The 11,800-nt window shown below is 48.7% G+C and overlaps 1 protein-coding gene and 1 non-coding gene across 2 annotated transcripts in view; both read left to right on the top strand.

Moving 5' to 3' along the window:
* Positions 1-11,800, top strand: part of IL2RA (interleukin 2 receptor subunit alpha) — a 42,861-nt gene that overhangs the window by 3,201 nt on the left and 27,860 nt on the right. The gene's annotated exons all lie outside the window — the stretch shown is intronic.
* On the top strand, positions 1,013-1,085 carry TRNAG-UCC (transfer RNA glycine (anticodon UCC)). The gene has a single exon. It is a non-coding gene; the product is annotated as a tRNA-Gly (tRNA).

An 11,800-nucleotide genomic window follows, 5' to 3' on the forward strand; every position in this document is an offset into this window, starting at 1 on the left:
GCCATGTCACCTGAGGTCAGTGGATAGAAGAGTCACGGATACTGAACTTTGCAAGGAACAGAAAGTGGTCCAAGGCACCTCCTAATGACCATCGTTAGCGGAGGTGAAGGGCGTGATTTTTGGCAAATTTCTATACCTCCCTGGGCCTCAGTTTCTCTGCAAAATGAAGAGGTTGATGGAGCTGATCCTGAGACTGACTTCTAGCTCTATCGCTCTATGTCAAGAATTCTGAACAGGAAATAAAATAAGCTCTGTCGAAAGGCCTTTTCAAGCCGGCGTACTTTTGGATGAAAAAGTTTCCAGACCGAAGACATACACAGCAGGATCTGGGTTAAGAGACCTTTGCGGGCCCAAGTGCCAAGGCTGACGTATCATTGTAGGTTATTTCCAACTCCTGGAAGGTACCGCGCAGCACTCAGGCGAGGTTGTAAACGTCAAGGCAAAAACACTTCTCACTGCTGGGTGAGGCTTCTGCTATTCACTTTTCGGGCATTTTTGCCCTCAAATGATTTCCTTGCTTCTCACAGAGGAGGTCTTACATGAGTGGAAACCTCCTTCTCTTTATCCGAGGCCATTCCCTATGAGAAAAGGAAAGAGGACCTTAATTCAATCGATTGTTTCAAAAAGCTATAAGCCCTGCATCCCTGAAAGTGGTCAAGGCTTTCCAGCCACGTCAGGGGAGCCACAGAGGGGCGCGTATGCTGGCTGGGAAGATGGATGGGGCGGAATTCCAGTTGCTCTTTGCTGCCCTCCAATCTCTATGTTTTAACTTCCCCTCCTAGAAAGTGAAATTAGGGATATGTGTCTTTCATACTTTTCAAATGTAAGAGTACCCAGATGGCAAACCAGTAGATTCTTGGCTTTAGGAGAGGATCTTGGCTTTTGTTCATCATCTGCTCCCCTGCCCCAGACTTTAGGCAGCAGTGAGAATCAGAAAAGGAAGGAGACTTGAGTGGAAAGGTGACAGAGGCTGGGTGGGGGATGCCGCTGAAAAGGTAAAACTTTGGGAACTTCCCTGGTGGTCCAGTGGTTAAGACTCTGCACTTCCAATGCAGGGGTCGCAGGTTCGATCCCTGGTCGGGGAACTAAGATCCCACATGCTGTGTGGCAAGGCCAGAAAAAAAGGTAAAACTTTGAACTGTGGGTTTGTTCGTGTCTGGTGAATGTCCAACAGCCAAACAGAGTAAAGAGTTCCTCTATCCTTTTCCTCTCCATTAACTCCTGGGCTCCCTTTCTCTGCAAGTGTTTAAGCAGAGCCTAAGTGAATATTTGCCAAAAGTGGTGCAGAGATTTCCCAAGCCAGGCAGGAGGCTGAAGGAATGGCCTCTGATCCCTTTGGACTTAGAACCTAGGATTCCTTCTCTCCAGGCTAACAATGTGTGTCACCTTGGTACCAGTCATGGCCCACCCAGGGGCCCTCTGGAGCCACTGTGGGTATCTAAACTTCCAGACACCCTTCTCTCTTGTTCTTCATCCAGGCAGGTATCAGGGGAAGAGAGATTGGAGACCCTTAATGAGCTCCCTCATCCCCTCTTTGGCCACCCTTTCTAGTAACTTCTTCAGGAAGTTCTGCTTAGGTGGAGTCAGCCGCTGCCCCACGTATTATCAAGGGGGCAAAAAAATGGTCCATAGAACCTCACCACATAAAGACAGACCTCATTTGTCACTCCTATACATACATCCTGAATCTCCCAACAGGAAGAACAAAGTGATAGCAAGACTCCATCTGGCTTAATCTTTCTTGAGTGGTGAGTCCTTCAGCAAATTTGATGAGTGCTGTTAACTGTCTCCTTAGAAAACTGTACAAATGCACAAAATTTTGAGGATAATATTTGGGGTTGTAGCCTCCCTATCAACCAGGGTCTCCAGGAAGGACCTCCAATGAGGTTCTTTAATATCTGAACAGCTATAGTTGTGAGCACAGAGGATGAGACACAGGAAGTTATGCTCCCTGGTAAAGGAGCTATAGTTGGCTTGGCAAAAGCAACTTAAAGTCCTGGGTGCCTAGACAAGACAGTAAGAAAAAGGTACCAAGGACACAAGGCAAGCAAGAAAAGTGGAGAGCCAGGACTAGAATCCAGGCTTCCCAAATTCCAGTCCAATATTCCCCTTAGGTCTTCACGTTGACTCTCAGCGACATCCATCCATCCATCTTTCCATCCACTGATCCATCCATCTTTCCATCCATCCATCCATCCATCCATCCATGCGTTAGGATTACCAAGATGGAAAAGGTCTTTGCTCTCAAACTGCTTCTGGCCTAAGACTGGAGATAAAACATCTGCTGAGCAACTCCCACCTTGAAGACTTGCCAATGGAGGCAGCAGTGTTTGCCAGTGAGTCAACAGCCATCACTGAATCCCTCCCCCTCTCGGGCTTTCAAATAAGTCACCCATTTAGGGGAAAACAATAATAGAATCATCTCTAGGTATTTTAGGTATTTTCCACTCTAGGATTACTCAGGAAGTTTTTGGCTGTTTGACTTGTTTGGAGGTTATTCTGGGATTTGCCTCCATCAGGGAGAAAACACAAGTCCAACTGGGAAATGTATTTAGAGCAGTGGTTTCTAGCACAAACTGCACATCAAGTGTGCATCTGGGAAACTTTAACAAATGATGCCCAAGCCTCACCCAAGACCAATTAAGACCAATTAGGTCAGACTCTCTGGGGATGAGAATTGGACATAAGGATAACATTATTTTTAAGCTCCTCAAATGATTCAAGATATGGTTAGGATTGAAATCCACAGAATAATGATTCCATGGTTGGTCCAATTCCATTGTTTTATTTCTATTCACTAGGAATAGGTGCCCTAGCACAGTATTTCCCAAAGTTTAATCTATTACAGATCACCTAGGGGCTTGTTGTGAGGCAGATTCTGACTCAGGGTGTCAGGGATGGGGGCTGAGATTCTGGTTCAGGCTCCCTGTGAGGCCCATGTTGCTAATGCCCTCACCCCATTTTGAGTAGCAAGGCTGTCACAGGAGAGAAGAAATATGTGTTGTGTCCACCCCACTCAGAACTTGCAAGTAAAATGGGAAAACCAGTCTGGGAAAGACACAAGATCAAATATTACAAAGTGGCATGTAGCAAAGTTGACACATGCCACAGCGACCAAAGCAGGGTAAGGTGCTTCGCGGAGCGTTCAGAAAGGCTTCTTGGAGAAGGCGGCTCTAAGCTTGTGCTTGTGAATCTCAGAAGAGGCTGGAGGGTGGTGTTTCCTAATGATGTTGCTACAGTTGTATACGTGGGTCATGCTCCTTGAGTAACAACTGAAAATTGAGGTGTTAATGAGAGCAACGAAATAAATGACCCATATTTCAAATATTGGGTTGGCCAAAAAGTTTGTTTGGGGTTTTCCGTAAGATGGTACGGAAAAACCCGAACGAACTTTTTCATAGTTCGTGTTGGCTGCGTGCAAGATGAGGCTCAAACGGCTAATGATGATCTGATAAAAACTAGTACTTTTGCTCCGACAAGAAGCACCTGTGTTCCCCTCCTCTCATTTTGCTCCTCTAGTGTCTACACACCTTGTTGGGGTCCGGTAGACTTCATTCCCACAATGGGTCACTGAATCAGCATCACCAGGACCACATGACACCTCTGGGTAACAGTCAAGAAGTCCGGGGTCTTATTCCCCTACATCCAAATTATGCCCCGACCTAGCCCTGGCCAACGGCACACCACAAGGTCAGAGCTCTGGGACCTCCATCCTGACCGCCCACGTGACACTTTGCCCCCATCCACCCTGGCCACGTGGCTTTCCATCAGCCACGGTGCCTGCACTGTGAACCCAGCGTCAGGTACCCAGGAGGATTTCAGGCAGCAGAAACACTAAGGCACCAAAGTGTAGATGCCATGGGTGGGGGGTGATCAGAAGCTCACAAGGGACCAAGTAAGGTGAATAGCCTGGGTCGGACTAGTCAGACCTGCTTCCTGGGCTGCTTTCCCCCCTTTTCCAATCATTCTGGATGCAGTGAAAGGCCAGGCTGGCATCAGGAGGCTAGGAACAGTTAAATACTTTTTTTCCCAAAAGAAGTAGAAAGAGAAGCAGGTTTCTAAAGAATAAAAAGTAAGTGCTAAGGAGGCGATTGGTTCCTTTAAAAGAAAGAGCGTGGAAAGCCCGCTGGTCTTCAGGAGGCCCTCTTGAGAGAGAAGCTGAGTGGTGGGTGAAGCTGTGAACTGGAGAACAGATGGCTAGCTGGGGCAGGCCTGGCACAAACCCTGATCCCAGCCTTGTTGCAGGAAACTTTTTTTTTTTTGGCTATGCCGCGTGGCTTGTGGAATCTTCGTTCCCCGACCGGGGACTGAACCCGGGGCTACGGCAGTGAAAGCCCCGAGTCCTAACCACTGGACCACCAGGCAACTCCCCAAGAAACATTTTAAAAACGAATGATAATAACAAGAGCTAATATTCACAGCCTACATGCTCTCTTACAGGCATTATGTGAAAACCTAGTGTTCCTTCCAATAATCCTCAAAATCAGGTCGGCCTTGCTCTCACCCCCATTTTGCACCTGGTAAACTGAGGCTCACAGAAGTGAGTAAGTTAGCCCATGGAACACAACTGGGGTGGGGAGCGAGGATGTGAACCAGGCTGGAGTGATGCAGAGCCCTCATTCTTGATGATTCTCCTGAACCGACGTTAGTAAACAAGTTTACTTTCACTTTTTTAAAAGTGGAAGAGAGTCCGCTCTGAGGAGGTCCCGCTGCTGTGGTTGTGCGTAAAGGAATGAGCCTGTTCCTACAGACTCTGACCCCAGATGCCCAGCAGCGATCCCTCCATCTCCTCTAGGAGCTGACCTCTTCAGGCACACAGAACCCCTGCAGACTTAAATTCTCTGAATCCCGCTCTCCCCGTATTTCTACGCCCCAAACAGCAGCTCGGGGTGTCTTTCCTGCATTTGACTGTGCTTGAAAGAAAGCACTTGAGTCGAGCCACGTCTGCCCCAGACGCCCACGAAACAGAGGAAATTCTGAGCACCTCCGGGCATGAGTCAACCCCACCACGTTCAGGAATCTCTGCCCACAGAATCACCCACTCTCTTCTCTTTGGGCCCAAAATAGATACCTCCTTCAGAAGTCTTGCTGCTTTTTGTATCCTCAGCAATAAGAAAACAAAGGTGAGGATAGGTGTGCTTCTGAGGCCTGATGGTGGGAGTCTTCTCTGCTGTGAAGTTTTTCAGAGTGAAAACACTGCTGCCAAGGTAGACAGACAGGATGGGTGTGACAGGTGGAGGAGGGACACAGGAGGGTTGGATGGGAACAGTCTCGCCTGTGGCATCACCTTCAGGCACTGCTTCATTCCTTTGTTGATTCATTCATTCGGCGAATATTTATTGAGCAACTACTATGTGTCAGATACAGGGTTAGGAGATGAATGTAACCCAGTCCTTGACCTCCAGGAACACACCATCCAGAAGGAGAGAAATATATCGCACACATAATGCCAACACAAGCAGAGATCTAAAATGCAAATACAAAGAAAGGTGGATGGAACACACAGACAAATGTTTGTTCTTATACGAGTCCCCGTACCTTTTTTAAATTAATTAATTAATTAATTAAATTTATTTATTTATTTATTTTCGGCTGTGTTGGGTCTTCGTTTCTGTGCGAGGGCCTTCTCTAGTTGCGGCGAGCGGGGGCCACTCTTCATCGCGGTGCGCGGGCCTCTCACTGTTGCGGCCTTCTCTTGTTGCAGAGCACAGGCTCCAGACGCGCAGGCTCAGTAGCTGTGGCGCACAGGCTTAGTTGCTCCGCGGCATGTGGGATCTTCCCCACATGCCGAACCCTTGTCCCCTGCATTGGCAGGCTCGAACCCTTGTCCCCTGCATTGGCAGGCGGACTCTCAACCAGGGCGCCACCAGGGAAGCCCTCCCTGCACCTATTGAATAAAGAACTGCCACACCTTTACACTAACATTTGGAACAGAAAGGAGGGCTGAGAGCATTACTTGGTCATTATCAACTACTGAAGTTATTAAAATCAAACACCACAGATTTTGAATTTATAACAACATAGAGGATGTGCAGAAGCTTTCTTTTGCTCGAGAAAGTCCCTGACCGAGAGTGGGAACATTTCAGGTGGGAGTAGTTACATTCCTTGAAGAAGAAACTAATGGCTCCCACAGCCCCCAGGTATTGCAGAAGTACCATTTATACACAGTGCTGACCGATGGCACGTCCTCAGCAGAGTGTGAACCACTCCCCAATTCTAAACGCCCAGGAAGGGCGTTCCTCTCCAAGGAAGGGATGAAGGGAACCTAGTTAGTCGGTTACCTTATATACTTAAAAGCAAAGCAACAGTGTTTCTTTAAAACATATATATATATATATATATATATATATATATATATATATCTTCCTTCTTTCCTCATCAAGTTTATACGTCTCTTGAAATCTTTGAGCATATGGAACAGAAAGGAGGGCTGAGAGCATTACTTGGTCATTATCAACTACTGAAGTTATTAAAATCAAACACCACAGATTTTGAATTTATAACAACATAGAGGATGTGCAGAAGCTTTCTTTTGCTCGAGAAAGTCCCTGACCGAGAGTGGGAACATTTCAGGTGGGAGTAGTTACATTCCTTGAAGAAGAAACTAATGGCTCCCACAGCCCCCAGGTATTGCAGAAGTACCATTTATACACAGTGCTGACCGATGGCACGTCCTCAGCAGAGTGTGAACCACTCCCCAATTCTAAACGCCCAGGAAGGGCGTTCCTCTCCAAGGAAGGGATGAAGGGAACCTAGTTAGTCGGTTACCTTATATACTTAAAAGCAAAGCAACAGTGTTTCTTTAAAACATATATATATATATATATATATATATATATATATATATATATAGTATGTGTTTATATGTATACATGTTTGTGTATCTATACACATACATATATATACTATGTATATATACATATATGTGTATATACGTACATATGTGTGTGTTTATATATATACACACACACGTGTATATGTGTATATATGTGTGTGTGTGTGCGTGTGTGTATAACTACATATACATAGTTTCATGAAATGAGGTCCTTGGAGCAAATTGGCTCATCTCCTCAGAGAAAGATCATGATACCAAATAAAGGGCAGAGGAATCATTTCTAAGAGTTTTGCTTGAAATCCCCGAAGGCTAAGTTGACGTCAGCTTCTTCCTGCCTTGGGGCTCTGTGAGTTTCCCGGGAGTTTCGGGGGAGGCTGCGCATCTGGCATCTTTCCTGGTTGCGGCTGGGGCTGTCACGGTGTCCCCGGCTGATGAAACCCGCCAGAGCCTGCACCCCCAGCTGAGTGTGGTATCCGTTTCCGGTGCCTGATTTAGAATAAAAGGATCTTTGTGAAGAGAAAACTCCTTATTTTAAGTGGAAAGCAAAACAAACAACTACAAAAAGAATTACAAACCCCAAAACCTTTTAAAAATAAAAGGGCAGTTTCCGCTGACACCCTGCTGACACCCAGGAGAGCACGGGGACCGCAAAGGGTGAGCATTTCGGCTCTGATGTGCAAACGGGCCGTTGTTTATCTCACTTTTGGCTTTCAACGCCTTTCACTGGCCATCAAGTTTCACTTTCCCTCTTCCCAGGGCTTCGTTAATCTCACTCCTCTAGCCTGAGTTTGCAGTGGGCTTGTGCAGAGGGTCTGCGAGCAGAGCTGTCAGGACACCTCAGCCTCCCGCCCTCCTCCTCCTGGGACAGTAAGTGTGTGCGCTGCACCTGTTACCTCACAGAAGCCTCACAACGACCCTGTGAGTCAGGTACCACCATGATCATTCCCATTTTACAGATGAGGAGACTGAAGTCGTGAAGCAGTCATTCCCGTGCCCAAGAAAGTGATGGAGGCGGGCTACCGGCTCCATCCCTATACAAAGGAAGCACACAGTCGACAGGTCTCATTAACTCCCCTGGGCTTCTTAGGTAAGCCTTCCAGGTCTCATTTTAAGTCACTCTTTGATCCATCCCCAAATTAATTCTCCTGAAAACAACTTTTGTGATGCCTTTCCCCTGATCAAAGAGCTCAAATCATTCCCCGCTGCCTGTGGGGCACACTTCCTCTGCCTGACATCCCATATTCTTTCTGACCTGGACCATCTGCATGTCTTCTGCACATCAGGCCCCCCAGCTCCAGGCACCCCAGCTCGCAGGTCTCCTATTCTGCAACCGTAGCTTCCTCACCTATGATTTCAAAGCCTAGGGGCATCCTCCCCTCTTATAATCTTCCGCGTCTCGTCGGCCTATTTGGAATTCTTCCCAACTGGAAAGCATCTTGGGAGAGCAGAAAGGGCTCATGAACTTGGGATTCTGCAGGCTTGGATTCAGATCCTGGTTTGGACTTGTGTGACTCTACTTTCCTTTAAAACAATCGCTGGGTACCATTCTCTGCTGGCTCCAGCAGGGTGGGGGCATCTGATGGACACGGTGTGGCAAGCACTGTGTAAAGAAATGGCGGGTAGCTCGGGAGTGCAGTGGAATGCCCAAAACCAAAGAGACGGGTCCAGGAGGCTTCCCAGAGAAATGTGACAGCGAGGGAGGCCTGCAGGACAAGCAGAAGTCGAGAAGGTGGAAGCGAAGTTGTGAGCAAGGTTAACGACAAAAGACAGGGCATAGTCCACCAGGCCGGAGAGCTCAGGCGGGGGGCAGTGGTGGAGGCTGTTGAGGCTGGGCTGTGAGCTATGTCATGGAGCCTTGCCAAGTACAGGGGCTTCGACTGTATCCTGGGAGGAATGGGTACCACAGAGCGGCGTGGGCAAGGGAACGATGCAGTCTGGGCTTTAGAGCGTTGGCTCTGGCATCCATGCATATGACGGCAGGCGGGACAGGGGGAGGGGGTGCACCACCGGAGGGCGCTGAGTGACCTAGTGGGGAGCTGGTCGTAGGCAGGTTCTTCTAACCTCCATGGGCTTCAGTTTCTGTGGGTGTAAAGTGGGACGCGGCGGCCTGCCTACAGTAACCAGGATATAGTAGGTGCTCAGTAAACATGGCTTGCTGGGCTTCCAAACTGCACAGCCAAGGCCCAGAGCACCTTTCCACAGGGCTGCTGTCTCACAGACTTCTCAAACTCAGTACAGCCAGAGCTGTGGCCCCAGGCCTGGTCTTCCTCCTCTATTTCCCATTTTAGTGAAAGACACTACTATCCACCCAGCTGCCCAGGAACCCTGGGCAAAATCCTTATTCCTTTCCCTTGGCTGGCACTCCCTACGAAGCCCCAGTCCCTGCAGAGTCCAGCCTGAATGATCTCTGCACGTTAGCACCCAGCATCTGCTCTTCAAGCTCCAGCACCCACCCCACCCCAAGATGCCCACAATGGCCTTCCCACCATGCGGGACACACGTGGGACGGGGCGGGGGGCGGTCAGAGGCTACAGTGGCCACACGAACAGGATGCAGCCGAGACACAGGGAGGAAACTGTGGGCAAACGGGGTCACAAGCACCTCCACCTGTGAGGCTGCGGATCCAGACGCTGGCCTCACACCGACTGGCTGTGCGACTCCGTGAAGGTCATTGACCCTGTCGGGGCCTCACTGCCAACGTGTATGACACACAGCCAGTAAGAATGACTATCTAATAATTAATCATATTTAAATGTTTCTTATTTATAACTATATTAATCATACTGTAGTACTTTGTATATCAATTTATTATACATTTAATATTTTAATTATAATAATGTACTATATAATAATCATTGTATTAATTGTCATGAATATTCCTAACAGCCTACTTCATAGGGGGCTGTGAGGACCAGAGAGGTCCATACATGTACCCCAATCAGTGCCCGGTGTGCAATGTCTCACACACCTTGGACAGAGTGGGCACTGTTTAAGCATGCAAGGAGATGGATAGAGAGGGTCTCTAAGCCCCTTTCTGTCCCGACATTCTATGGCTTAATAAACACCCTATAGCGGAGTGAAAAGTCATCCCTTTAGCCCTGTGCTGACCGAGCCATTCAGCCCCCCAGGGGCCGGCAAGCTCCCCTACCTGCATCGGGTCCATTTGCAAGCAGGACTGAAGGTATCAGTTCACACTACGGAAGGAAGTCTATCTAGTTCACGCTACAATTACCACATCCTTGGCGAGTCCCATCTGTCCTTTTCAGTGCAAAGCAATTCCCAGTGAATCATGGTAACAGGTCTTAAGTTCCCATGTCCTTGGAAAGTGCTGCCACCTTGGGTTTAAATTCTATAAGAAGCCCGACACAAATGCCCCTTGCAGGACCATCACCTGTGGTCGTAAAGCCTGAGGTGTCTGTTGAAAGGAACAGCACCCACCTACAGCACTGAGCAGAGGGCCGGATTTCGGTGCTACCTAAGAATTTAGGGGAGGCAGGAATGGTGTAGAGCTGGCGCTTTAAAGGGCGCTCTGGGGAACACGGAGGCTGTTTCCTTCAGCGCTGCCTGAGGGAGGACAGCCCAGGCTGAGTCCACAGACTTCATCAAAAGCCTTTCAGTTGAGGCTGCTTTTCTGAGGCCAGTCCCTGGAGTACTGGGGAGGGCTTTGGGTCTTTGGTTAACATAACCTCCTCCCGACCCTGTGTCACCCACCCCATCATCCGCCCACTCTGACACATCCTCATCCTTCTATTTATGGGGCAGCGCCTGCCGACATGCAGATTTGGGAAATACGTTCAGGCTGCTGTTTGTCTACCCTGAACCCGACTTAAGCGAGTCACAGTGGACAAGCAGATCAGGGCTGCCCCCAAAGCACCAAGAACCCCAGAACCGAAATCAGCACCTTCCTCTTCAGGCAGTCTGTGGCCTCCATTTCCATGTCTGGATTGACATTCTCCATGCAAGGGTCTGATCCCCATCCAAAACGCATGGTGATGTCTTAGTCCGTGCAGGCTGCTCTAACAGAATACCAGAGCCTGGGGGGCTCAGAACAACAGAACTTCATTCCCCACTTTACTCCTGGAGGCTGGGATCTGAGATCAGGGGGCTGGTGTGGTGAGGTTTGGGGGAGGGCCGTTGTGTCCCCACATGGGTGGAAGCAGAGAGGATGCCGGCTCTCTCATGACTCCTACAGGGGCACAAACTCACCCCTGAGGCTCCACCCTCATGGCCTCATCTCACCTCAAGCCCCCACCTTCTAACACCATCACGCTGGACAGTAAGGCTTCGGCATACGAATTTGGGGGGCGGTGGGGCCTCAAACATTGAATCCAAACAGCACACACGTGTGTCTTGTTTAAAACTGAGTGTGATTCTTGAGAGCAGGCGCGAAGGAGAATGTCCCAGAGTTAGGGGGATGGCGGGCATCCCCGGGAGGTGGAGCGGAGGCGGCAGGTGTGGGTTCCTGCTGGCAACACCTGACCCGGGTCCTCCCAGGCTCTGTACACGTGGATTTGGGGTGCCTGCCACACTTAGGGTCCGTGTCAGCGTGGCCAACTGCTGTTAGAGACCCGAATGGGTGGGACAGTGGGTGGGATTCACCCACGTAGCACATTTCTACTAAAAACATTATTTCGTCCCAAGAAATGGGTTTCAAAGATTTGAAGGAAAACTGCTTTTCGATTTCAGAGAAAAAACACGGGTCTATTTCTATCCCCCTTGTTTTTCTTATCTGACAACCCTTTAATTTTCATCAGGTTGACATTCTGCAGTAAACTTGTGGTTAACCCTTTCACGTACAGAAGTTTGTTATCAGCTAAGGCTCCCAGGGGCAAAACACAACCACCCCAAAAATTTCATTCACAGAAGCATCTGAGACCCCGAAACACGAGAGCTTTGATTCAGGAACAGCTTCTAGGAGGAATATTGTCGGTTCTCAGTCTCCTTTTTTCCCTTCCAAGGGAAAGA

The sequence above is a fragment of the Lipotes vexillifer genome, unplaced genomic scaffold, assembly GCF_000442215.2.
Source record: "Lipotes vexillifer unplaced genomic scaffold, Lipotes_vexillifer_v1.1 scaffold7, whole genome shotgun sequence".
Lineage (NCBI taxonomy): Eukaryota > Metazoa > Chordata > Mammalia > Artiodactyla > Lipotidae > Lipotes > Lipotes vexillifer.